The sequence below is a fragment of the Anser brachyrhynchus genome (genome assembly GCF_964034855.1).
Source record: "Anser brachyrhynchus genome assembly, chromosome: 13".
NCBI lineage: Eukaryota > Metazoa > Chordata > Aves > Anseriformes > Anatidae > Anser > Anser brachyrhynchus.
In genome coordinates this window covers 5,693,081-5,721,054 of record NC_137708.1, presented here as the reverse complement: position 1 = coordinate 5,721,054, position 27,974 = coordinate 5,693,081, and the positions used below count along the sequence as shown (strand labels likewise).

Here is a 27,974-nt window from a genome sequence, read left to right as displayed (position 1 = left end):
CCTTAAAGTGTAGTTTGTTATCTTTCACAGAATTTCTGATGGGAAAAATAGAGTGCCTCAAGTTCTTTCCGGAAGAAAACCATAGCGTAACATTCTGAAGTGTTAGTCACATTCTTTGGTAGTGGTGAAGATGGCAATATGAAGATTAGGGTTGTCAGTGGCCCCATATTTGAGGTAATTGGCAGTACGTTGGTACCACATGCAGAATAGAAAAAGTTAGATTTTTTTTCCTCATTTTCTCCAGTTAAATGAGAAGTTCTAATAATGCTGCAATGCTGTAATGCATTTTTTTCTACTTTAATTACATCAAGGACACATGTCTGACTATCAAAATATCTTAACCTTTAAGAAAAATAATGGCCTATAGAGGGCAAGCATCTGACCTAAGATTTCTTACAATGAGGAAATGGATTACTGTTTTATTTTCTTCACTGTCTCTCTTTTCTTTTAAAATTAGTTAAACTCGTCTGTCAGTTCCCCTTTCTTCCCTAGCATTTTCATATATATTATATATATATATTATATATATATATATTGTATAATCAACCTTGAAGATGTCTCTAATTCTTTAATTTTTTATTTTCCACTAGGCTGTAGAGCATAGTAGACTGGTATTGTATTAATGGGGATAAAGTTTAATGATTTTTCTCAAAAGTTTTGTTATTAGGGCAGTGGAACATTTGTTTCTCATCTTTTCTGTGGGTAGAATAACTTTTTTTTTTTTTTTTTTATTATAGGGGGGTTTAATTCCATCCTGTTTGCCACCACCTGGAACAAAATATTACTGTTTGCATTCATCTAGTTCATGGCTAAACCAATTTGCACATAGCTCATAAAATTTATAATCGTTTTTGACTTTTTTGACTAATGTCTAAAACATACTTTAGGCAAGCACAAGAATATGTGCCATATGTATATCTGGACATTTTTAGCCTCTTGAAACCCCTTATATCAAGGAAAGAATACTTCTTTCATTTCAAAAATGACTTGGTCAGTCGTGCCTGTAGTGATCCTTAAGATAAAATAGTCAATATTTAAATGATATATTTCCATTTACGAATTTACTTTTTAAAGCTGCAGCTTGGATGCATTTTGTGTAGTCAGTCTTGTTTTTCTTGCAATTATGTTGTCTACGTAGTAGAATGGTTAAACAAAAAATGTGAACTGTCTGTTTCACAGTAATAAAATTAGCTTTCTGCTGACTATATTGAAATTGTCTTGAGAGAGCAGATAGTGAATTTATGAGAAATGGAGAGGTTGTTAAGATGCATACTTTTAAAGTATTACTGATATATAGTCATTGGTAGCAGTCTTATTTTAATTTTGTTTCACAAAGTGGGTATTTCTTGTGGGCAGTAATGAAATTCTTTCTTTAAAGTAGAATGTATTAAGAACTAAACTAGTCTTTGACCCTATGCAGGAGAAAAAAAAGTCCAGTGACAGATTATATATCAACACTTTAATGGAAACATTACTAAAGGCTTACATGTGCCAATATGAGTGATAATAATTATAACTTGAGCAGTCGTAAAGAAATAAATAAAATTAGTATCTTAATGCAACTCCTGCAAGTAACGTATTGCTCAGCTGTGTCACTCACCTCACATCATCATTCAGATCTGCTGCAACAGCCAGACTTCTCAGAAAAAAAAAAAAGTAGGAAAAAAAATCAGAAAAATGTTACCATATTTCAATACCACAAAATATTTTGTAATATTTCCTGTAGTTTGCAATTTAAAGTCAAGATATTATGACAAAATTTATTTGGTCAAACTCTTAGAGGCCAGATGACTTTATCCCTATGCATCCTGTAACTTCTACTGTTGCTACCCTGTGTTTGAAAATTGCCTTTTATCATCTCTAAAGCAAAACAGCTTTCTCAGGTTCTATCAAACTCAATCACTTTATGTAGTTTATGTTCTACACTTTTAATTTGGTAACAGTTAAGTACTCCATCTATACTAGCATTTGATAGAGCCTTTCTCTGATGACAATAATGGCGATAAAGACAATAATTGTTTTAGGTAAAAGTTTATGCTTATAGGATATTAGAGGAGATAAGGCTATGTGTGAGCAATATATGGATTTCAACACCTTTGCTGGTTTTTGAAGTGATTCTGAGTTTGGTGTCTCTTCTTTTTTATTTTATTTTAGTTTGGTTTAGTTTCTGTGTTAATAATCTGCATAGACCACACATTATAATTGTGTGAACAAACATGACAATCCAGCTCTTTCTTTTTGCTGTTTTCCTGGCATCCAAGTGGATTACTGAAAGTTTAACTTAGGCAATAAAGTGGAAACTGGAAGTGAAAGTAGATTTAGAGAGCAAATCTCCTGAAACAATAGATGTCAGGTATTTGTATCTCAGATCTACACTGTAAGCAATGATTTTGTTTTCTTGTATGCATTAAAGAAAAAAGAAAAAGTAATCTAGGCATTTCTGCGTAATGCTGACAGGAGACAATATAGATAGTTATAAATATGATAAAATTAAAATAAATATTATTTTTCTTGAGTAAAACTAAATCAGATTAGATTTTAACATATGAAGATGTCTTTTTCTGCAGTTAGGGTTTTCCAGATGCCTTCATTTGCTTCAGTGCTTTGATTTTAATTCTCCACCTTGCTTTGTCAAAATTGTTTGTAGCTGTACATATTAAATCTGAATATGTTGCATTTCATACTTTCAAAAAGCAGTTGTATGCTAGAATTGAAGACTGGTTTAAAAGCAGAAAGTATTGCGTCCTTGGTATTTATCCTAGTTCATCTTTTGCAGTGCCATCTGGTGTCAGTTAAAAGAATAGTAGAGTTCCTTGTTTTCTGTATTCTAGCTGAAAGATAAAAAGTAGAACATAAAAGACAACTAAAACTATTTATAAAAACAGTCTGACGTTTTTCTTAGAAATGTATTTGAAAAAGGGGGGGACTTGGATTTTAAAAGTACAGTATATTATATACAATAAATGGAATCATGGCAATTTATCATTTGTTGCTCTTTTGAAGTATTCGTGTTAGGCCCTATTTTGTGTTGGCCATTAGAAAAGAATATGGTAAATATGGTTTTGGAAGTCAAAAGGCATCTATTATTTCACTGGTAAGTTAGCCTGCAAATAGCTTTATAGTACATAGCTTCAGTTTCCACCTTCTGCACACACATAAAAAAATCTACCAGAAAGATTGACTTCACTTTAAAAGCATAAGTAAAAAAATAAGGTATTGTTATGTCCATAATGCTGTAATATACAAGATATGAACATCTAGTTGATTTTTTTGCATGTGGGAAGACACCTTTACACCATAATAGATTATTATGTATGTTCCTTTGAGAGTAGATTTCTCATTAAGAAAAGCATACCCATGACAGAATTCTGACTATTCCAGAATGTTTTTCTTAAGATTTAGGTTAAATACAAGGGTATCGTGGTGATACACTATTTGGGTAGATAAATTATTAGCTGACATGGGATACAGTAGGCTATATCAATTGATGATGATTAGCCGTATGAACTACAAACAAGTATATTGTCTGAAAACTTTTCCTGTTTTGTAAGATTGGACTATTGGATTTCTTTTATTTTTTTTTATTTTTATTTTTTTGGACTGGAATTTTTGCCAACCTGGATATGCTGGGTATTTATGGACTTCAGAACTAATATCAACTGGGATTTCTACCTGGAAAGCCTTCTCTTATCATCTCTTATTTTTTGTTGCCTCGGAGGAATTTGTTCTTTTGAAGTTAATAAAAACTAAACCAAAATGTATAGTGCCTTGCTGACAATGGAGTTCTTGTTTTTGTGTAATGCTGAATCTAACAGATGGTATTTTAGAGGACAAAAGGACTTGCTGGCTGTGCAAAATCTTGATCTCAACACAACTTTTACTTGAGGTTACTGTAAAAACTTACTAAGCAGATTATTCTAATTGAACCAATTGACCCAATCCTTTGTCTCTTTCAATTTATCCTTAATGTATCTGTCAAGCTGTGCCTTCGAAAATGTCTAAATCTGAAATGCTAGCACTTAGAAGACATCTACTTTCCTTCTTAATACTTCTAAGATTTGTGATTAGAATAGCTTATTTTAATAACTTAAAATAGTCAATCTTTTTTATTAACAAACAAAAAAATATTACCAAAGAGTAGGACTGTTTTCAGAGGTCAAGCATCAACATTAACTGTTTCATTTAGCTTCTCTGGTCTCAATCTGTATTTTATCCACCTAAGTAAAACACAGATGTTTATATTCTCACCTGAAATAGGATCAGAAGCTATTCTTTCTTTATCTTCTTACTGTCTTTAGATCATTAATGGTTACTTCATGTGGTTGAAATCAGGGAACTAATGACAGCTGTGTCATTTATGCCCTCTATCTGCAGTTATTGCAAGTCACATCTGCTACACTGGCATTCTTTTCACCACTACTTGAATTCTCTTTAGAGCTATCTTACAGTGTTGATTCTATGCAGAGTTTATAACTGTGTGACTCATATTGTTGTAAACCTTAATCCCTGGTTCTTGTTCATTTAGATCAGATTCTGAATTCATGAAAGATGGAACAAGCTATATTTCTGTCAAGCTCAGCATAATGATAACAAATAAATAAATAATCCACCTGCGAGGCTACCTAGCTGGAGATTCGCTAGGTTTTTTGCTTTAAAGTCTGTTGTATAGGCTTACAAAAGCATAGATAACTTGAAAAACAGTTAAATAGTGTAGCTGACTCCCTTTGGAATGAATACAGGCTGGCCATGAAGCTTCAGAGAAAAGAGAAAAAAAAAAAAAAGATACTGTCTGTATTTTCAGGCTTTTGAAAACTTGACCCTTCTCTTTATTTGTTTGGTGAATTTCCCCTTCCCCTGGCCCATTATAAAGAATATCTCTTTAAGTGTTATGTGATTTGGGAATTTGGAGATTGTTAACTTCCAGGATGTCTCACCCTTTTTGTAATCTGAGGTTGTAGTAGAGGAAAAATACAGTAGAACTAATTATCCAACTATAATCACATGTAATTATGCATTTCATATAATGCAATCAAGCATTTCATTTTAGCTACTATTGTTATTTCATGTCAACAGATTGCTTCTTTTCACTGTCTTCTGTTTGCCAACAGATGGCAGCAAAGGATTGAAAAGTAAATTTGGCTTATTTTGTTTGAACAAATAATTACCTACCAAGAAGCAATCAAATATCACTGAAGGCATGTTTTCTTCATCTCAGCAATATAAGATAAATTTTTAAAGGTGCTTTTTAGTGATCAGACAACTCAAGAAAAATAAAACGTGATTATTTTTCAAGGTTGTTTTTAAGCTCATCTATCTGTTAATGTGTATGCATCAGGCTAAAATTCTTTCTAGTATAATACATTAAGGAACACTGACATTTTGTCATCAGCGTGCACAAGGAATGAGTCATCCTCTGTGTTTTTTTTTTTTTTTTCCACTGAAGTCTGTATTTCAGATAAGTTTATGGCACAGGGCAGTTTCCATGGAACTTCCTGACATGAATGCCCAGATTCACAAATGCTTCAGGAGCTTGGCTTTCTGCATGAAGTTCACAGCTCTGAGACAGGTGTCTATTTTTGCAATCTGCAAGGATGCTCAGGAAATAATTTTGCAATAGGCAATATTTAAATAGAGAGCCACAGGAGTACTTGATAAGAAACAAAGAAAAGAAATATGCTTGAAATCCTGTTTGTCTCCAGAACTTAAGTACCTACCATCTACCACAGAAATACCTTCATGGCCTGGACAGTCTTTGGTGAGAGACATAAGGCAACATGAGCTTGCAGAGCTTGAAGTTCTGCTGGTGAGTGGCAGTACAGAAAACATTATTGTAGGTCAGCTAAGCTTTATAACTCATTCACTTCCTAGCTTGACGGCAATGCCCCACTGGTATGGTTGCCCTCCTTCTAAACAAAAGGTAGTGTTTCTGTAGAACAGTGCATTCTTCCGGGTAGCTGTGTAAACTTGGGTTAGGAGTTTTGGACAGCTAGGGATTACTGCATGACTGCGACATACCTTCTGTTATCCTGCTGCCAATGGAAGACTACACTGTGCTTTGCCGGTATAAGTCTGGGCTTATACCGTTACTTCTGCAGATTGTTCTTTTTTTGGTTATAACTGGTGTTCTGTTTTGGAAAAGCAAATCATTACATCTGAAAATTTCATTGATATATATGGACATGTTTTTGTAATACTACAGTAATTAGATATGATAGTTCTATCTTGCTGCTTTGAATATATATATATTTTTTTCAGAATCACATTAGTTTTTTTGTTCATTTTAAGCAGTGATACTGTGAGAGAGAGAGATGGAAACATTTCCATTTGAGTTTGCAAAACAGTCAATGAGAGTTGATTTAATCTGTTACAGAGGATTGATTCATTAGTTTGAATGTTCAAGAGGGAAGATAATCTCTTATTTTCCCCTTGTATAATGTAAATCTATCCATAAGCGTGTAAACCTGCAATATCTTTGTCTATGAGAACAGGATACCGTAAATATACTTAGAAAAAAGTTCTGATTATATTGTTGTAATTACATTGCAATTACGTGAGCTCATTGTCTGTACAGGCACCAGTAGTGTTGTCATTGATGAATGACTCCAAAAGTAAAGTATATATTTGAGATACTATTTCTACAGGCCATGCATTTGAGAGGCCTGATCTAATAGTGAACATCCCCAAATAATATTTGGTCATCTTAAACGCATACTTCACCCTTGATCATTTTTGCCTGAGAATAACATGTTGAATAGTAATGTAAATTTATACCAGTTAAAATGAAACAACATTTTCTTGGAGACAGGAATAATAGTTTAGATAAATTATTTCACCTGTTTTTAACAGTTATTATAGTTTAAAGTTACAGTATAATGAATAAAAGGTGCATAAAAATATATAGCAAAGTAAGATCACAGAATCACAGAATGTTAGGGATTGAAAGGGACCTTAAAAGATCATCTAGTCCATTCCCCATGCTGGAGCAGGAATCCCTAAATCACGTCACACAGGAGCATGTCCAGGCGGGTTTTGAATGTCTCCAGAGAAGGAGACTCCACAACCCCCTTGGGCAGCCTTTCCAGTGCTCTGTCACCCTCACTGTAAAAAAGTTTTGTCTCATATTTAAGCGGAACCTGAGGAGGGACTAAGAAAGAGAGGAGAAAAGAAGCATGATGGCCTCTCTGTGATGTGTGGGGATAAGATGCATTGGAATTTCAAACATTCCCAATGGCTTTACTCAGCAGAAATGGTCTGCATCTCCTTTGTGTAGGTAATATCTCAGCAAGCCTTGGAACAAATCCTCACAGTCTACTGACTTTTAATGCTTAGCAGAAAATGAGTTGCTGAATAAAAGATGCGACAAGTTAAAAGGGTCTTTTCATTGGGAGTCAAAATAAATGCTGCGGAGAGTTGGTGCTTTTGCTGTCAAGAGCAGGTGAATTACATTTCTACTCTCATCTCATCTCACGCAACTGCTTACAGCTTTTCTAACACATACCTGGGGATCTCTCTTCATGTGAAACTTAATCCATTTATGTGGAGGACAGTTAAGAGACTAGTCTGCCGCTCATTAAGGAATGTAAAAAGAAACCTAGGATAAAAGGCACATTTTTAAACAGTACCCAGGAGAGAAAAGAGGTAGGCAGGGGATTGGAGTGTGAGTATTACAACAGTTTTAACTGTCATTATTTTTTATTAAGCATTGAGAATTCTGAGGAGACTTAATAATAAAGATTTAATTCTCTATATGGTTTAGGGGCCAAGAAACAGAGGATTTGTTTTAAAACACTGAGTGAAAAAAAGTTGTCATGTTTCTAAGGGGATGGAAAAGATACAAGAATGGGGGGGTTAAAGCTAATAAAATCATTGATTCCTGTTCTGACCCCTCCTTCAGGCAATAATAGACATTATAATAATATTTCTACAAGGATAGATCTAGATCAGGCTCAACTGGTGTGTGCAGAGCTCACATCATGGAGAAAAAAAAAAGCTGGTAAAGGTCTCAAGAAAATTCCTTGGAGAAAATGAGTTTGACAAATCATTATCTCAATGCAAATAGATAGTGAATGTTTATGAAAAGTTAAGAATTTCTGTTGCAGGTTGGTAGCATTATGCCATTGAATTACTGTACAAAAATAATGTGTTCTTGCAGTCCTGTAGTAACCAGCAAGCACTCCTTTTAAATACATTTTATTTATTAAATCAAATTCTTATTTTCATAATCCTAAATACCAGTGTTAGAAGCCTCTTTGACAGGTAGAAAGAAATATGATCTGCAAAACAACTAAGGTTTTTAATATATCCTATATCTGTTGTATGTTACCATAATGCTATAGCTTCCGGTATCAGGGGCAGTAAATATGGATATTAAAGATGACAGCTTTTCATCCCTGGATTCAGATCAGTTTTATTTTAGCTAGCACCAATAGCACTTTGCTGGCTAAAATCAAACAAACCATGCTTGATTTAAAATAGAAATTACATTTATATTAGTAGAAGGAAACATAATGATACTTTGTCTTCTCAAAAAATATAATTACTTCATAAGTAATGTCTAGCTCTCTTTAAACAAAAATAAATAAAAAAATCAGAGGCTGAAATCTACAGTCTGTGTGAGTGTATGAGGAAAACATCTCTATAGAGAAACCAGAGACATGATACCATTAATGAGATGATTATTCCTAAGGCAAATTCACATCCTAATTGCTTACAACAATGATTTAAGTAGAACTGGGAAGAGTCAAATCAATACCTGAGTGGGTTTCAGTCTACATCACCAAAATACTTGCTTTTTTTTTTTTCTGATTTCTTAAATTTGTGAGCTCATACTCAAAACCTTGCACTATGACATTTTTCCCCGGCCTTTGACTTACTGCAAGTTAGTGAACAGCTTCATTCTTTTTCTGTCTTACCATCTTTTTGTCACTCTCCACAGACCTTCCTCCTGCAATAAAGGAATTTATGCCAGGTAGCAACAATAGCAGAAACTTTCTAGGAAGTAATTTGCTCATTAAAGATGTTTGTTGTTGTTGTTTGTTTGTTTGCTTTCCTCTTGAAAAGATTGCCTTTTTTCCATTTTAGATTAGAATTCACAGATCCAGTTCAGTAGTGGGTAGCAATTCTGAAATAATAGCACAGTTCAGAGAGAGGTTTTAATTGGTCCATGAGAGTAAAAATAAGTGTGAATTTACAATCTACTGAAAAACATAGACATGCAAACTGGAGAAGGATAATATGGTTGCCATAGACACAATTTCATATTATTTTCTCTGTTTACTGCACCGATAACTGCTTTTTTGAAACCTAGAAAAGAAAATTTGTGGATGTTCTGAAAAGTCTGTTATCCTTGATATCATAACGAGTTATCCTTGATAACAAAACCAATAATTAACATAACAAGATTGTCCCACAGAGCTCCAGTTGAGTATTTGCACAAGCAAGAATACGTTCAAAATCAGTATGTAATTATGATATGCATAGAAAGATTTCATAGTCAAATTCAGTAAAAACAGATGGACTAGCTACATATGGCTACCAGAAGTTTAAAGTTAGTAGGAAAATTATAATTTCTGTAGAATCACAACAAGAATGTAAGACTCCATTTTCTTCCTTATCAGGAAGACAATATGCTAATTCATCCAAAGTCTGCTGCTTTCTTCTTTTGTACAGAATAGCTAAAATGTTAGTAGGAGTTAATTCATATGTGCATGTGGCATAGAGACATCTAGAGAACCTCTTCTCATAATTTTGCATATTATTCTACTAGCAAAATTCTCCATCAAGTCGCCCAAAGATAGAATATGATTTTATGCTATTTGGATGTCATCGGAATATAACCGAGTCCTTAAAAATTCTTTTTATTGGAAATAGATGTGAGATTTTTAAAATATCAAAGGAAAGACTTCATTTTGTCTAACATAAAGGAGAAGAAAAAAAAAAGAAAACACCACCAACAAAAAAAAACCAGACCATTCATTTTAAACCTTTGGAAGCTTGCAAGGGTATTATCGCTTAAGAAAAACTTGACAACCCAACATGTAGGGATTTAGCAGGTAACTCCATTAACTCTAATGGGAGCAGTTCAGCTAATCTCTGACATTGCAACTGGACTGCTGACAAGCTCAGCTGTTCTTTCAGATGAGGGAATTGTGGCAATTGAACAGGTGATAGTCACATAGCAATACATGGTATCTCTAGAAGAGTTAGACAGGATTTTTTCATTAACATTAAAGAGCTCTCACTATTCATTAGGCAGCTTGCTATAGAGACCATGTGGGGATTGTCACTTGTATTTTTTCATAAGAAATATATGTATTGTATAGAATTATAGTTTATTTTTTTCCTCAAGGAGATTCTGCACAGAAGTAAAATACTGGCATTTTTTACTTTTGTTAAAATATAGCAGTATATTTTAGCTGAAGTTTTAAAATGTTTGTCTAGAATCACAAAGCCTTTACTGTTATACTTGTTTGTGTGCTGTGTCCTGAGCAGGGGTAGGGGCAACATTTGTATGTAGGAAGCTGCAGCAGACCTCAGCAAGAATGTAGTTTCGACTTCTCCAGGCCAGGTTCACTTTTGTCATGCTCTTGCACTATGCTGTGTTTTCACGTTGCTATATTCTGCACCAACACCAACCCTGACATGTGGTGGGGTTAGTGCTTGGTTGTCAAGTGCTTCTATTAAAAACAGAATGGTTTTCAGTTGAAGATAAGGAGGGCTGAAGATGAGAGACTTATCTCAGCTATGTAGTTAATCACTGGGTTGCTTGAGACATCAACAGAAAAAGAAGCTGGCCAGATAGAAATTTTATGGCCCAGTACCAATTACCCAAGTAAAAAAAGGTAAAAACAAAGCTGATGTAACCATTTCTACTTCAGAAGCATTTTGTTCAGTGAATTACTGTACAAATGAGTGAGGGCCTGCAATGTTATCATCAGAAAATCATCATAAAATGGCCTGGATTGGAAGGGACCTCAAGGATCATCTAGTTCCAACCGCCCTGCCATAGGCAGGGACACCACCCACTAGATCAGGATTATGTGGCATTATTAATTTACAAAGTTGCTGTGAGAATTACAAAGCAAAGAAGTGTTTCTTCTTCTATTTTTTTTTGAAGCGTGCCACACTTGATTTCTATCTGAAATGTTCTTTGATAATGGCATAATATTTTTTTTTTCCTGAACTTTATTTGGATATCTAAAAATTTTGGAGAAGTCTATTACTGCTGTCCTTAAAAACAGCTGTAACCTTTTTATTTGTTTGAAAGTGTTCCTAGTTATTGAGAAGCATTTGTTGTTACCAGTCTCATCTCCTATGCAAACTATATTATTCTGATAGTTTTTTTTTTTATGAATGTATCCTAAAATGTAAGACCAAATTAAAATAAGAAACATTTTTTCCTTCGTTTCTGTTCTTTTATTTTTATTTTTTTTGGCTTTTGTATTTCTTCATTGCTTTCTTCCTTTGGAAGTGGCTGTTATAACTTAACTATAAGGGTGTACATGCAGTCAATAAGGAAACTTTGACTGAAATGAAGTGAGTCCTAGAATTAGAATTTCTGAAATTAGAATTCCTAGAATTAGGAATGCTGAAAGTGTCACATTTAAGATTGTCTTATGCTAATTTTACTGTATTTTCACTTTGTTTCTGATATTATTTGGGGTATATTCCTTGAAGGTTAAAAAATCTCTAATTTAAAATTATTATCTAGGAGTAGAATAGGAAATTATTCCTAGGAATTCCTAGGAAATTCTTCTAACTCAATAGAATAACATGTATATGTAGGCTGAAAAATGTGTCAGATGCTGCAATGTATAGTTATATTTTTGATATTTAGGATAAGTGAAATATGTATGCTTTGTATATTTCTACATGTTTTCTTTGTGGGGTGATAATAAACCATTATATAGACATGGGCTGTTGCCCTCATTCAGTAGTCATGTCTAAGCTTTATTTTAGTTTATTTTTCCATTGTCTTTGCCACTACATTTAAATGTGGAGCTGTACTGTGACATTCCATACTTTTTCTAATTGGCTTTATTATTTGTTGTGTAGGAGTTAATCAGTTTTGTTGGGTGGTATCTGCAGGTGCCTACGGGAAGGATATAATACATTGATTTTTATTTTTTTCACATCAAACCAGCTGCATACATACACCTGTTGCTGTGTTTGGTATTGACAACAGAGTTATTTACAGGCAGTCAGACAAAATGTAGCAAGTATTGGGACAATTACAAACTCCATAGTATAGATTTATGAAATATCAAATAAGAGAATAGTAACTTGTAGCAGCTGATTATCCAAGATGGAGGGTTCAGAAGGCATGGAGAGCTTCACAAAAGCATTCAGCACTGGTAGAAGAGTTGTTCAGCTAAGCATGAGTTTCTGCTGATTTATTGTGGTGATAAGTGAGGTACGATGGTGCCTCCTTAACATGAATATTCTCATGCAAGCATTTGATTTTATCAAATAAACTGCAGGTCAACATATTATCCTTCATGGTAAACATTTTATAGGAATTATAAGAGCTGCTAAATTACAAAGGTAGGTGACTTTGGAGGTAGATGGAGAAAATATATATGCATACTAATTGTAATTAAAAATTCAATAGTATGTTTTCACTGCACACATTTTAAAAAACAAACAAACAAAAAAACCACTTGGCAATTCATCTTAACATGAGATACAACAGATAAACCTGATAAGGCAAATACAGTGTGTAGATTGTCCTGATAAAGTGTAACCCTGTCACCACTCACTGTGTTTGTCCTCTAGAGGACTATGTCACAGAAACTTATAACAATATTCTTACCTCAGAAAGAGCTGATTCAGGTGCAGTCCATCTGAACAGAGCTTGCAGGGGACACGAGTTTTTGCCTAGACTTTGGAAGTGGGCAGACTTCAAAACAAGCTTCATGTCTAAATTCAATATAACAGGTTATAAATAGTCTGTTTTAAATTATGCTTCCTAATCCATCTTCCTTCACAGAAAAATATTCTGTGCAAAGTGGATAATTGTTCTTCTTGTGGTAATTGTCAAGATTTCCAAGGCGATCTTAGAAATCTTATATTTTCTCTGCAGTTTAATTTCTGATACTGTGGTCTGCACAATGATTTAAGTATTATCAGTTTCAATGTATATATATAGGCCTCTGTATAGTAGAGATTAATAAAAATCTACAGCCCAATTTTATGCTTTTTTTTGTTGTTGTTGTTGTTTGTTTTGGTGAACACAAAGCAGATTGATTAAAGTCACGCAACCATTTGGGAGTGTAGTAGTGTTCTGACTGAGGAAAAGGACTGTAATCAAGTAGGCTGTCAGGAGACACCAGAGAAATGCTGCAAACAATCCTGTATTTGTGTCAGATTTTCTTTCTAGGCCTAGCTTTGGTCTTCTAAACTATGAATGACCATTTTTCTCTTGCTTTAAGTTCGTAGCAGTTTGGAATTGTATAAAAGATGGATTTTAAGTAAAATCACTCATTTTAATTGACTACAGTATGGAATTGAGAAATTTTGGTCATATGGTAAAGATCTGTACAGTGTTATTAGATGTTCAGCTTTTTTTTTTTTCCTCCCCTTTGTGATATTTTGTGTGCCATTGAATTTCCTTAGAAGTTAGTCATCATTGCTTTTGCATCTATGAAAGTGACTTTGCTTTGCTTTTGGAAACACTTGCACATCTAGATGCAGTCCGACCCACGTCCTGAATTGGTGACATGCTGTAAATAGGTTCTACCTTGCATCTGTTAGAGATGCACTGTTTCTACCCAGACTCTTTGGAGGAGTAAAAATGAACTGTTTTAAGCTTTATTCAGTTAAAAAGATCAAAGTTGGAGAGATTTCTGTGTCAGAAAGAAGGCACCAGTCTCTGCTCTAAACTTGAACAGTGTCAAGTATTGGATTGCATCAGTATACTGCATTATCCCCTTTCAGTTAAAAACAAACAAACAAAAAAGTGCATTTCATTGCTTAAATAGAATTTGAATAGCACTGCTGAAATCAACAGTAGCTTCTTACCCATATAAAGATAACTGAAGCTTTTTGAATACAATGAGTATTTGTCTCCTCCCATTTTTCCGTTTAACACGTTAACATAATAAAATTAAATGTTGCTTTGTAAAGGGACTGTAACAGTGGTATTCACTTTCACAACACTTCTTTGTAGTCTGTTTTAGCAAATTAGCTGTATATAAATATAAGAGTTGATGCTTTGAAATGGGCAATGTAGTAAGAACTTTTCTTTGTGGTGTACAGAAATCAGTCACATCTATGGTCTGTGGTGATTGCTATAGTATGTACTTCACTCTTCACTGTTATTGTTTTCCTTATTTTCTAACATTAGTCCATCCTGTGTTAGTCCCTTTGTGCCTGTCTGATCTGAATCTTAAACTTTGGGAGTGGAGATTCAGAATACCTTTTTTATTTAAAAGCAAAACAAGACAAACACCACAACCTTAATCCTGCATTGACCTGGAAATGTAGTTTACTGCATAAGGATGTTAGAAGTAAGAAGCAGAAGTAACCTTAAAGATAGGTGAGATCACAGGTTTTCAAACTCTTTTCTGATATGATAAAGAAGCAACATCAGCTATTGTGTGATGGGTGCCCTTCTCTTCCCATTCAAAACAGTAGTTCCTGCTAGGAAGTAATGAAGTACAGACCAAGAATCTGCCTCTTAACATGGCTAAGAGACAGCTTTTCTTATCTATCCAATATATTTTAGTATATAAGTTGTTCTATGGATTTGTACCTGTTCAGACTAGCAGAGAAAATTCCATATCTTCTGTTTTAAGACCTAAATTTTCTGTTTCTTTATGTTTGTGTATACTGAACATTAAAGTTTGGTGGTGTGTAATAGCTAGAGTAGAGGGTAAAGATCTTTGAAATTTTCACAGTGGGTCACCTCCCATAAACAGCCAATCTTGATCCATTATCAGTCTCCCAAAATATCTGTGTATTTTAAAAAAAATTATTGTGGTCCATTAAATATCACCTCGTACCTTTTAGACTGCTTTTGCTCTCCATTTACCTTGATGAATTTGTTGGTCATTAAACTTAGACTAAACCTGCAGAGATCATAAGTGTTATCCATCTGCTCTTCTACAACTCTTTATTTCTTACCACTTTTTACATGTTGGTAGATAGAGGAGAAAGAGATTATGGAAAGAAATTGTAAAGTTTTTAGACTAAAGAGATGAAAATATTGTTCAAAATTTTAAACATGCGATGCAGTCTGGAATGGAAGGGGAAAGAAAGTCTTTTCTATACACTGAAACTTTTATACAAAGGTTTTCTATTTTGTCTAGTACTAATAAATTTTAAATTAGCTTTCAAGCCACTGCAGGTGACACAATTTATAATGTGCACTGTGGCAGAACCCATGGCTGATGAAGTGGTCTTGTTACTGAGCTGATGATAGCTGATCAGTGTTATCTGGCATGTATTCTGTCAAGTAATACAGTTCTTACTAGCCTGTGAAAATGCTGCCCTGTTCCATCTCAGCATAAATTGCTAGCCATCACATACAGACTTCTTGCTATGAGGTCTGCTATTTCGTTATGTTTTCTAGAAATTTTTGCCTTGGTCTTTCATTATCAATCTGCAAAGTCTTTCTTAAACCAATTTGGGGGGCTGGAGTTAGATGATCTTTAAGGTCGCTTCCAACCCAAGCTATTCTAAGATTACATTTGAATTTACTGTATATGGAGTGTCTCACATATGCTAGATGTCTGTTCTTTGTTAGTCTTAAAACTAGTGCCCATGTCCTGTTTGACTATTGGCCAATTGCCTTGGTCTCCATTGTAATCCTCAACACCTTTTCTTTTCATTCCGTACACATAATCCCTTATACACTGTCTCACATCTCTACTTTTGAGGCATCTGCAGTCATACCATGCCTACATTCATCTAAATTCATCTCACTTCATTTTAAAGTTAGAATAATAAATATTTCATTCTATACAGCATAACTACTTGACATTGATCTCTGTATTTTATATATTTATATAAATAGAAATAAAGTAAATTAGGCATAGGCCACTGGTCTTTAGGAAAGTTCCTTTATGACCAAGCAAGGTAAAAGAAATCTCCAGGCTGGCCAAGAGAAGTTCAGACAAAGCCTGACAGGCCTCATTCCTGAGGCCTTACAAAGGCACCATGGAGCCTGTGGCCTGTAATGGGTGATAGCAATTCTACTCTTACTGGGCTGCAGGGCTATATAGGCCAGTATATACAGACAAGGTATGTTAAGCAATAGATCTTACATATTATGAAATAAAACTTGTCTTGTTGGAAGCGGAAAGTTGTCCCCCTAAGCAGCTTAATAGTTGTGGTTAAGCACATTCAAACACTGAATCTGGCACCATATTTGGACAACAGACTGCATTAAAAACTTATGCCATGCAGTGTATTGCAAACTTACTCAGTAAGGTAGCATATTTGTTATAATATGGTTTAGTAGTATGGATTATTTGTTTTTTAGAAGTAACCAGAAATCAGCTGGTTCTGTTACAGCTCTTTTTTAAGCTTACATTGCAAATCCACTATGACTTACGCAGAATAGTTTGCTAGATGGTGATGATGATGAGCTTTGCTATAAACAGGAAAAAGCAGTGATTCTGAGGGTTTTTATAATGTTTATCAGTAGGAAAACAGAAGTGGCAATTGCTTTTAATTGCCCAATAATTTTATTATTCAAAAGATGGAATTTACAGGAAGCAGCTGCAGTTGTAACTGAACCAGCTCTTTAATGTATTCCTGTTTTTTTTTTTTTCCCCTGTATTATATTATCTAATTGCGATAAGCTGCCTGCTTCAAATAAATTTTCAAATACAGTAGGAGCTGGAATTATTAAGGATGGGATGAATACTCCAGTACTCTCACTGAGAAAGACCTTTGTGTGTTTGGTAGTTCTGAATTATCTGTAGAAACTCCATTCCTTAAATTAAATCAACTTTCATTCTTTGTTCTCTCAGTACACAAGAATTTTAAGATTCTTAATCTATTTCTGTTTTGCCTTTCTCCCTTTGTAGTTTTTCTACTTGTCTCTGTTTTGTTATTTGTTGTGTAAGAAAATGCAGCCCCACAAAGAACATTCACTCCAAATTAATTAGATATTTTCTGTAAATACAAATAAATGGCAGCACAAAATCACAGAATCACAGAATTGTCTAGGTTGGAAGAGACCTCCAAGATCATCTAGTCCAGCCTCTGACCTAACACTAACAAGTCCTTCGCTAAACCATATCACTAAGCTCAACATTTAAACGTCTTTTAAAGACCTCCAGGGATGGTGACTCAACCACTTCCCTGGGCAGCGCATTACAATGCCTAACAACCCTTTCGGTAAAGAAGTTTTTCCTAATATCCAACCTAAACCTTCCCTGGCACAACTTTAGCCCATTCCCCCTCGTCCTGTCACAGGCACGTGGGAGAACAGACCAACCCCCACCTCGCTAAAGCCTCCTTTAATGTACCTATAGAGAGCGATAAGGTCGCCCCTGAGCCTCCTCTTCAGGCTGAACAATCCCAGCTCCCTCAGCCACTCCTCGTAAGCCTTGTTTTTCCAGACCCCTCACCAGCTTCATTGCCCTTCTCTGGACTCTCTCGAGCACCTCCATGTCCTTCTTGTAGCGAGGGGCCCAAAACTGAACACAGTACTAGAGGTGCGGCCTCACCAGAGCTAAGTACAGGGGGACAATCACTTCCCTAGACCTGCTGGCCACACTGTTTCTTATGCAAACCAGGATGCTGTTGGCAAAGGGAAGGACTAGCTACTGTCACACCTCTTAGTGTTAGGGTTCCTAATCTCAAAAGATGTTGTAAAAGGTGCTTCAGTTCCCTCATTGATGAACAATGTCCGTTGTCAATGACAATGCTCTTCGTGTGGCAGGGTTCCACACTAACAAATTATTTCTGTGAGTCAGAGCCTAAATAATAAGCATGATTTCCTTCATGCATCAGATCATGTTTGGAAGATTGTGAACAGCTATTTAGCTAATATGACTAACAGAGTATAACTCACTCACCACAGATGACCAAAATTGTCAGTAGATCACAAATTCCCCTCAGCACTTTTGAGATTGTGTTGAATGTAATTTGGCCTGCTCAGCAGTGAAGAAAAGCAGTGCCTGTTAAAGTGCGTGTTCATCATTCTTTCCAAACAGTTTTTGTCCAATATTAGGCAAATGTTCCCTGCATCATCAGGGATCATATTCCCTGAGTGATCAGGGATGAGCACCTGCAACAGAAAGTTTGGTAGAGCTGGCTTTTCCATTGCAGATTAACACAAGACCTTACTGTTCTTTCCACCATACTTTTCAGTGTCACAGGAGCTGGGATTTTTAATAGTCCTGATTTGGCTATCTTGTCTTGGTTAAAATCCCAATTTATACTATTTAACTTCAGAGCTGGTGATAGGATAAAATAAATGGTTGCATGGCCTGTTGCAGACCAAGCAAATGTTAAATTTGCAGTCTAAATATAAAAGGTGGGAAAGTGAATATTTTAATTTCCTTATTTTCAGATAGTTATGTGTTTATTCAAAAGCAATGCTGTTCATAGTTTATAAAGCTTAAAAAGCTTTTGTCATAGTATTTTAATGGAATATGAGGAAGGTAAGGGTTATCATCATGTGCCATGTTCTTCAACTGACTTACCTACATTCCACATTAATACTGAACAGGACATCAGAGAGATATATTTATGCTTTTGTTAATCTGGACAGGCAGTTACAAAACACTGTTGTAATTAAATATCTCTTTTCATTTGAATGGTTGAATTAAACAAATATTTTCCTTTGGAGAAAAGTAACAATTTGATGTTAATTGCTTCTATCTGTTTCTCAGCATTGTCAAATATCATATTATAAAAGCTACTTAATATTTCCAAGGGAATGCTATAGATTGCATAACTTACTTCCTTTGCTAGTTATTTCATTTGATGGTTAAACAGTAATTGGAATGAAAGGAATAAAGAAGCACTCGTGGGTTGGGAACCACTCAAGGGACTGAGAATCTAAAGGAGAACAATGATTTAACATTTTTTCTGTTGTTGGGCTTTTTTCTTTTCATATGTTTATTACATGTGAGTAAGAGAGATAGGGAGGAAAATAAAGGGGAAATGCAGAACTCATTTAGATCAAACTCTCTGTGCCTAATAAGTGCACAGAAAATCTACACTGTCAAATTTTTAGTCCATTCTTAGTCTTATTGGATGTTGTACAATTTGCAAAATCATTCTGAGAAAGGAAATTAGCCTATTAAAGATAAGAAAACACAAAAACAAAGCTTTAGCATCATACCAAGAGATATGTGGCTTCTAGTTACTGTGGAAGGGGCAATCAATAGAAAAGGCAGGAAAGAAAAGAAAGAGCATCCGCAACAGAGATTTCCTGGAATAAAAAATGTGCCTGGATTGTTACTTTATTGAATTTTGCTACTGTAGGACATATTAAAGGACAAATCAACTCTCAAGCATCCATTCAAAATATACAAGGTATTTGCATGTGAAAAATGTCTAAATATATGTTCATTTTCAAATGACTAGTATCTGGACAGTACCTGGACTACGTAAAAGGCAATAGAAATGTTTCCTCACAATTATATGTATAAATGACTTACATGCATGTGTGTGTCTATGTATGTGCATTGCTTTTTGAAATGTATGGCTGGACAGTAGACAGGCAGATCTCATTTATCTTATCAGGATGCTGGGTTTTGAGTCAAGGAAGCTGTATTCAGGAAAAAAAAAAATGGTGTGTTCTTGAAAACAGCCAGCCATATTCAGCTTGAAAAACTTTATGAGACTGCAGAAAAGGACAATAGTATGGGAGTAGATAGGATGCCTGATTCCTCAATACAAACTGGAAGACCCCTCTGAGGAACAGGGCAATTCCACATCAAGGGTCTGCACATCTTGGAGCCTGTAAAGAGTTTGAGTTAGCAGATACAGAACTATGAATTAAAATTTTAGTGTAGTCATACTTAGCTGTGTATATGACTGTCTTTGAGAGGGAGACAAAATTGTCAATGTTGGGTTATCCTATCTGATCGATCTGCATGAGCCATGAATCATCCAGTTTTTGAGATGTATAGAGACATTTTTATCACAGATTGAGCCTGTCTTCCCTTCTGAATGTGTGCTTGTTTTCGAGTAGACTGAACTGGCGATGCTGGAGAACTGTAACAATACTGATATTCCAATTTATCATTAAAAGAAAGTAATTAACTGTGTTTGTCACCTATGGGAGTATAAAAATCGAGTTAATTAGAGTGTATTTATTTTACATTAAAAAAAAAAAAAAAGAAAAAGAAATAAAAAAGATACAGTTATTATCCAAAAAATTATGTTGTTTCACAATGGAAAAAAATGTAGGTATACAACTCCACAACATATTTGTGTTCTATTTATATTTTGGTGTTCTTATGAAAAAGCATAACCCTGATTATTGTTGTTGTAATTCCCTATTAAATGAATTCTGTTAATTTCACAAATGAGTGAAGTTTTCATGGGTCAGTTTTGTATCTTTTTAGTCAATGAAAGAAGTGACTCTTCCTTTGCCCAGCTTTGCTCTGTCAGTATGATTCGGTTGATACCTGAATGTCGTTCTGATTTCTACCTGCCTCATGAATATTCCTGGAGACAGATGCTTTTCTTGGCTAGTTTTCCCCTCAGACTAAGCATTTCAAGCACTGGAACTGTTGTCGGGTGTGGTTGTTTCAAATTTCACCTCATTCTGAGAACTGAAAACTTCTTGCATGTTTTCCTGAAGGGCAACATGACAAGAGGACCATGAATACAAGCTGAGCAAAAGAACTTATTAAGTAAGGAGAATATATAAATATGTTCATGATGGAAAAAGGGCCTTTTGGACAAAAGTCTCCTTTTGTTTTTACATTTTTATGACAGGCCTTATGAGTATTTTTAAGCAGGTATTCTTACATAATATAATATAAAAAGAGCAGTTAACATCCTTTCTTCACAAGATTCACCTTTGGTTAATGACCCTATTTATATAAAACCTAACTATGTATCGTAAATAACTATTCTCTGTGACTTTGTCACACATTTTCAGACATGATCATTCTGAAGTGTCAACTTCTGTCCTAGAAAATGACTAGACTAATTCACAAAGTGTATGTAAGGATCACACTATCATTCAGAATGTGAAGTCAGAATTTTTGAACTGTAACAGGATTCACAACACACTGGAGCCCACAGTTTGATATGTAAATATGTGTCTGGTAAGCTGGAGTTCCTTGTTTTTTTCTTCTTTGATATGGAGAGTTGCTTTTAGTTTAAATGATACTATTTATTTACTCAAAAAATCACATTTTATGAGTGCCTAAGTGGATCACAGAGAGACACTTTTCCTTCAGTGAAATACCTCAAACTGGGACATTACTGGCCTGCGTGCAAATTTCTGTGTTATTTATGGCATCTTTTCTGTGAGGACTGTGAAGTATTAAATACGATGGGAGCAATTTTTTCTTGTTCATTAAATATATATAATTCAAATACATTTAGTGATTTAAATTAAGTACATTGAGCCTTAAATTGAAATGTTACCATTGTATTTTCTTTCCATATTTGTCTTCTAATTAAGTATAAGAAGTGTATATGTATTTTAACTATGTCTTATTTTATTAAGAGTATTTTTCACACAATTTTTTTGTCAGCACTTCTGTTACTTTAAAGCCTATGAGTCCATCGGGTCTTTAGAATTTAAACTGTTTTTCTGTCTTTCAGTGTCCTAGTAACATAACTAAATGCCCACCAGACAAGTAATTTTACCTTAAAGTACATATGGATGCAAAACCAGAAACGTACAAACCAGGAACGTATAACCCTCCATGCCTGGATTTCACTTGTTCACACAGTGTATTCATGTAGCTTTCATTGCCTGCTTTTACTTTCAGTCTCACAGTGGTTATTTCATTAGCAAAGCTTTTTTTTTTTTTTACCTTCAAAGCTTTATGGTGCTGTGCATTTTTTATGATTTATTTTATAGACTGCGGCACCTCTTATAAATAAATACTCAAGCCTTAAAATACAGTTTAGCAATTAAAAAATTAAAGGTGTGGTTTACAGTTTCCTTTTACGTCTTTATCCTGGTATGTCTGAAAGCTTTTTTGTACTACAGCCAAATTTGGAATAGCTCAATCGCGTGTTCTAAGTAACAAGTAAGAAATCTGCAAATGGAAAAATTCTGAATACGTAGCAATAGGTCAGATTGGTTTTACCTGGAGCCATTATGCAGGTAAGTATGTGGCCATGACTTCCTCAGCTCAGAGCAACCTAAAATGGTTAGAACTTCATTCTGAAGCAGGAGGAAGGATGAGGAAAAGATTTGTAAAAGTTGGTATTCAAAGTTCTGTGCCCTTAGAAATTAATAGATTATACTATTCTAGTATTATCGACTTCAAAATGGTGTAGTTGGTATTTGGAACAATAATTTCTCTCTCCAATAAACCAAGGCATTGTTGATCTTTGATATAGATTTAACCATAGCCTCATAACTGGTAATTTGATGCAATAGAAACAGATCATTAGATAGAATCAACAGGTACTGAGCCTCTACTGCAACTCTAAGTGCATTTTGGGGTTTCACTTTGTTCCTTGGCACAGTAGCCCTATCATGTGTGTTGGTCAAAACTGTGACAGGATAGTTACTATGTGGTTCCTTATGATCCTGCTAGGGTATTGGGGGGGCTAGAGGGGGGCGTGAATTTTTTTTTTTTTTTAACTGTGCTACTATATAGAACAATCATATCCTGATGATGTACTGTATAATGATGAGCATTTACATGGAAGACTGAATTATATAGGATGCAACATCCTCTTCATATAGTTAGTTAATGAATGTAGTGGAAAATGAATGATGGAAATATGGTCTGTCCTGTGTAATACCAACATCTAAAAATTGGATTATATTAAAATACCTTCCATTTTGCAATAAAAATGTTGCATCATGAAGATGCAGTAAAAATATTTTGATAGTTTTTTTGTTGTTGTTGTTTAATAGGTATTTCTTGAGCTGCTTTATTTACTAATTTAAGGATTGCATGGGAGAAAGAATTTGGGCTGCTATACCTGGAGAAAGGAGTTAGAACTGGGATTCAGAATTGTTCAGGCAGGAAGCAAGACAAGGAATCTTGATAGAAGCAGAAATCAGTATGGACAGTGTCTCAGACTGGAGATAAAGCGAAGATACTACACTGAATACTGCCAGTTTGGCCTCAGGGCCTCTCCATACTACAAAGGTTCCCTTACAGGAGACCATCTGATTCACTCTCTGAACACAATTTTATGCTGATCACTACACATTATTCAAGGTAATAATATATACAACATGTTAGTGTCCATGCATTATATGATTACTGTAGGAGGAAGTCTCCATTGGAAGGAGAAATTTTCAAAAAAATGAATACTTCAGTGATTGTGTTGGCTTCAAAAGTAGAGTAGTAGCAACATGGAACATTGCTTTAAGTTTGGTCTTAAATAATGTGTGATTCTTGTCCTTGTCAAGAGCAGGTGGTGAACGAAGGACAGCAAGCACAAAGTGTATAAAAGTTTGTGTCAGAAATGAGCACAGCTGAAAATACTGAGACTTTGGATCAGCTTGCTTTATTTTATTTTTTATTTTTTTTATTTCTTTAAACACACTTATGTCTCACTTGTTGCTAACTAGGTTAATATGAGCAGAGAACAGCAATTGGAATGTAAACTTGCTCACTTAATCAAAGGGGGATTAAATGATTTATGATTTATAATCAAATCATAAACTGTTATACCCTTTCTAAAATTTACAGGTTTAAGTTGAAGGTGCAGGAAGATATGTAGGACCTGAGGGGATTCTCAGCTTGTTTCAATATGTATTATTATCTTCCCAGAGGACACCTGTGATGCAGGCACTAATAGAAGAGGTTAATTCTCTGGAGGAGAAGGTGGCTGAACTGGAGCACTGAGGAAATTAGAAGCTCTTTACATGAACACTGTGGAAGTGAAGGTAGAGTTTGTGAAGATCTTGCATCTTACATTAAACAATCCTTGCATATTGTCAGTGAGTACAGATTAGGTTTCTCCTTATACAGGCCACTCAGAGACAGACATGGTAGCTCCCTTTTGCTATCCATAACATGCAGTTGTCTGTCTTCAAATGGTGGCTGACTCTTTTGCAGGCTTTCACAAAAAAAATCACCAGAAAATTCCAAAATTCCAAAAATTCCTTTGCATTACAAGACTGGGAGAGAGATTTTGGTATAGATTCTGAAACTGACCATTAAACTAGTAATTTGAGAACAGACTGAAACTGAAAAAACAGAGTAGTTCAATAATTTTGTTAGGCATGTACATAAGTGTGTTGGAAACTGAATGCTGACTTTATAGTTGAAGTTGCTTTGAGCTAAATGTCTTTGAATCTTCTTTTAAGAAAATTGGCCCACCAAAATCTCACTGTCAAAGTTCTTCCACTCCCCTACCAGGAATGTGTGATAAATGTTTTAAGTAAAGGGTTTCAAATGATTTTTGCAAAGTCTTATAAATGTTCCATATGTCACATTCTCTAAAATTATAATCTATTATCTCACTCAAGTGGAATAATAATGCAATGAAAAAACTAAATTTATCCCAGGTGCCCCAGCAGGTTGATTCTTCATTATGTGTTAATCGTTAATGGCAGTTTTCCATGGAGCACCTGCCAGTTCTAGTGAGCAGAGCTTCCAGAAATTATATTTTAATTTTAAGCATAGGCACTATCAGAAGAGAGAGAGTGGCGTTTTTTAATCAATACTTACTTAAGGGGTGTGTGAATGTGAACTAGATGGGCATATATATTATTTCAAGCAACAGTACAAAATATATTGATTTATAGAACTTAATTAAAAGATTATTCTTGTTGTTGTGTTCTAACTTTCTGGAATACTTTTCTAAAGTACTGCATGTACTGTGGGTAAGACAGTGACAATTATCTGCTGAGATACTATGCTAGTATTTTTATGTATATATAAATTAGTAATATAATATTCTACAGGGTTAAGGATTAGAATTAAGTCCAACTGGTGTTGAGGAATTTCACTGTGCAACTTTGCTACTTATTTGGAGTAATATTAATCTGTACTTCAGTTCTTTTTTCAAGGTAAAAAAAAAATGGTGAAAAATTATTAGAGTAGGATAAAAATTAGTTGTCTTCATTTTTTAAAATGTGCTATTCTGCACTAACTACAATCTAGATTTAAATGAAATTTGTTAAGGTGACTGCATGTATATCTTTGCTTTGTCCCAGGAATTTAAATTGACAATTACAATACATGGTATAAATATATAAAGAGATCATTGTAAATTATATTTTTATGTTCTTACAACAATTCATTGAGGTTTACTACACTTCAGAGTCCTTTTGGATCTGTCCTTCTGTACCTCTAAACTATGACCTGTTAAAGTTCTTTATACTCTGACAAAGAGTGTGTCTTTGGCTATGTCTTACGCCCAGGATTTGAGTGTGCAAAGTGGGAAGAATCAGTCATTCAGTCTGTGCTGATCCCTGATCTCTATGTTTATGTGACCAAAATCAGAGCAGGTCAAAGCATAATCTTTGTGCCCCAGCATGCCCTATGCTTTTCTTGGGATGAAAGTTTATTCTACAGGAGTAGTATGTATCTGAATATTGATTCCACAGTGCAAAAATATATTGCAAAGCCTTAAAAATATATAATATTTCATTATATTATTTAAATTTTTAAAAATATTTTTTTGAAATAGTATACCTGTATTAATCAACATCACAGCAGATAGATTTAGCAGATAGCTACTTAGCAGATAGCAGATAGATACTTAGCAGATAGCTAAGCATATTAAAACTGTTTTTGAAATTATGTCCATCTAATTGTCCAGGCAAGGAACAAAAAGAACAGTGGATTCAAGGATTTTGATTCATGTTGTGCTAGCTGCTTTTCAAATACAGGGAAAGAAACACATTATTTTCCTAACTGTCTTCAAGCTAAATAGACAAAGCAAACAATAGATTTTAAATATGAACCTAAGAGAAACAGACCACAACCTCGTATAGTTGCTGATTGTTTTCTTCCCTTCACCTTTGAAAGTTGAGTTACTGAATAGATAAGGTTGCCCATAAGAACAGTGAAACTGTTCACTGAGTAGATCTAACATCTGATAGAGGTTTGAGAAAGCAGGAATAAGCAGTTAGGGGCAGTAATATTTCTGTCTCAGTTCTTTCACAGAACAAATTACATTTGGTGGACAATAAAATAAATGAAAAGCTAAAAGATGTTTTGAAACTTTAGGTACAGATTTGATATTTTTTTCTGTGTAATCTAGTTGTATGTATATATATGCACTTTTTTATATGCATAAAATAAAATGAAAAGTTGAAAAAAGTGACTTGAAGATGCTTTTGATGGAAAGAGTATGATGATTTTACTTGACAAAAATTCCAATTCAGTTCATGACTGTCAGTGAAGCATGTTGTATTTTCCAGTACTACATTTCTTACATTCATTACATTTCATGTTCAGTACTAGATACTGCTTTGAACCTTGTTTATATTTTTGAATTTATATGCAAGCTTTGCTGTTTAAATGACCCAAATAATCAGGAAATTGATTATATGAAACATTTTAAAGATGTTAGGGAGAAAAAGGAGAATATATCATTCTCTGTTTGTAAAATTCTAGGTGTTCTTTTTAAAGATAAATGCATATTTGAGTTGAATGTGATTCAGCCTGTGAAAATATGTCAGTATTTTCTTCATACATGGCCAATTTCCCTTGAAAGTCAGTAAAGCAGTTCTCGCTAGCAAATACTTTTCTCTTGTATAATCTTTCTTTTCACATGAATACAATCCAGACTAGAAAATTATAGACATAAAAGAAAACGGGCATTCTTTTTGGAGGTGTGAATTGTTCAGTTTTCATATTGCCTGAATAAAGGAAGAAAGCCTCTTTTGATTACAAAATTACAAATACCTTAAGGCTTTCGAATAGTTATTCTGCTGAAACCCCACATAGAACTCTGGAAAGGCATTCATGACAGAATGATCCGTTCTTTTTCCTATTTGCAATGTAATTAAATGTATACGATTCTATCCTGTCAGGAAGAGAGCAGTTTGTTTCTGGGTTCTGAGAGTTGGTATTTGATGTTCAAATTCATCATTGACTTCAGCTTTTTTTGCATTCGGTTAAAAAGATTTTGATATGTAATATAGATTGTGCATTTACAAAAGAAAAAGAAGAAAAAGTTTTGCTTCCAGGTCATGCAATTTTGTTTTGTTTGTGAGAAATGAGGGGGGAGAAATAAAAAACAAACAAAAAGTGTAACCAAAGACAGGTAATTATGGAAATATACAAATTATTAAGATTTTAAGATGAGGTGTTCAGGATAAATTACAGAGCAGTCATATCTCAGATAATGAAGCTATGTTTTAATTCAGATTTCCAAAAGTGATGGGAAGGAATTCTAAGACAGAACCTTAAACCTCTAAGATAGATGTGGTCTATACAATTAGGCTTTTGGTTTATTATTTTCCCAAGCTTTTATTGGAAAAAAAGCTGGAAGATCTTGCACTTTGTACTTCAGCTTGGCTGCTCAAGTGAAAATGCTGAATATAATGTTAGGATTAATAGGAGGGGGTATAATGGTGAGACTCATGCATGTGCATATGGTGGTAGTGGGGAGTCTGAAGGGAATTGTTTTTCTCTTCAGTATTTCAATTAGTTGTTTTGGAAGGGGATTCTTCAAGTAGCATTACTTCTATTGGTCAGTTAAACTGTTTGCTTGCTATAAAATTGCAGGATATAATAGCAACTCTTTACCGTCAAATTCAGCTTCAGAAATTAATACCTCACAGGACTCAAGAGCTTTAGGGAGAGTCCTACACATGTAGGACATATGTACATATGTACATAATGTGACATGAAAGATCTGTGATGATTTCATAGTTTTCTATGATTTTGCCT

General features: G+C 34.4%; 1 protein-coding gene across 2 annotated transcripts in view; it reads left to right on the top strand.

Annotated features, from left to right (window-relative positions):
• The window catches only part of LOC308176882 (uncharacterized protein), a 436,002-nt gene that overhangs the window by 273,927 nt on the left and 134,101 nt on the right, over window positions 1-27,974 (top strand). The window contains exons 7-8 of one of the 2 annotated variants that reach the window (XR_013938713.1): window positions 23,027-23,336; window positions 23,895-24,010. The gene's annotated coding sequence lies outside the window, so the exon portion shown is untranslated. The remainder of the gene's footprint in view (window positions 1-23,026; window positions 23,337-23,894; window positions 24,011-27,974) is intronic. The other variant, XM_080553232.1, reaches the window with a different exon arrangement.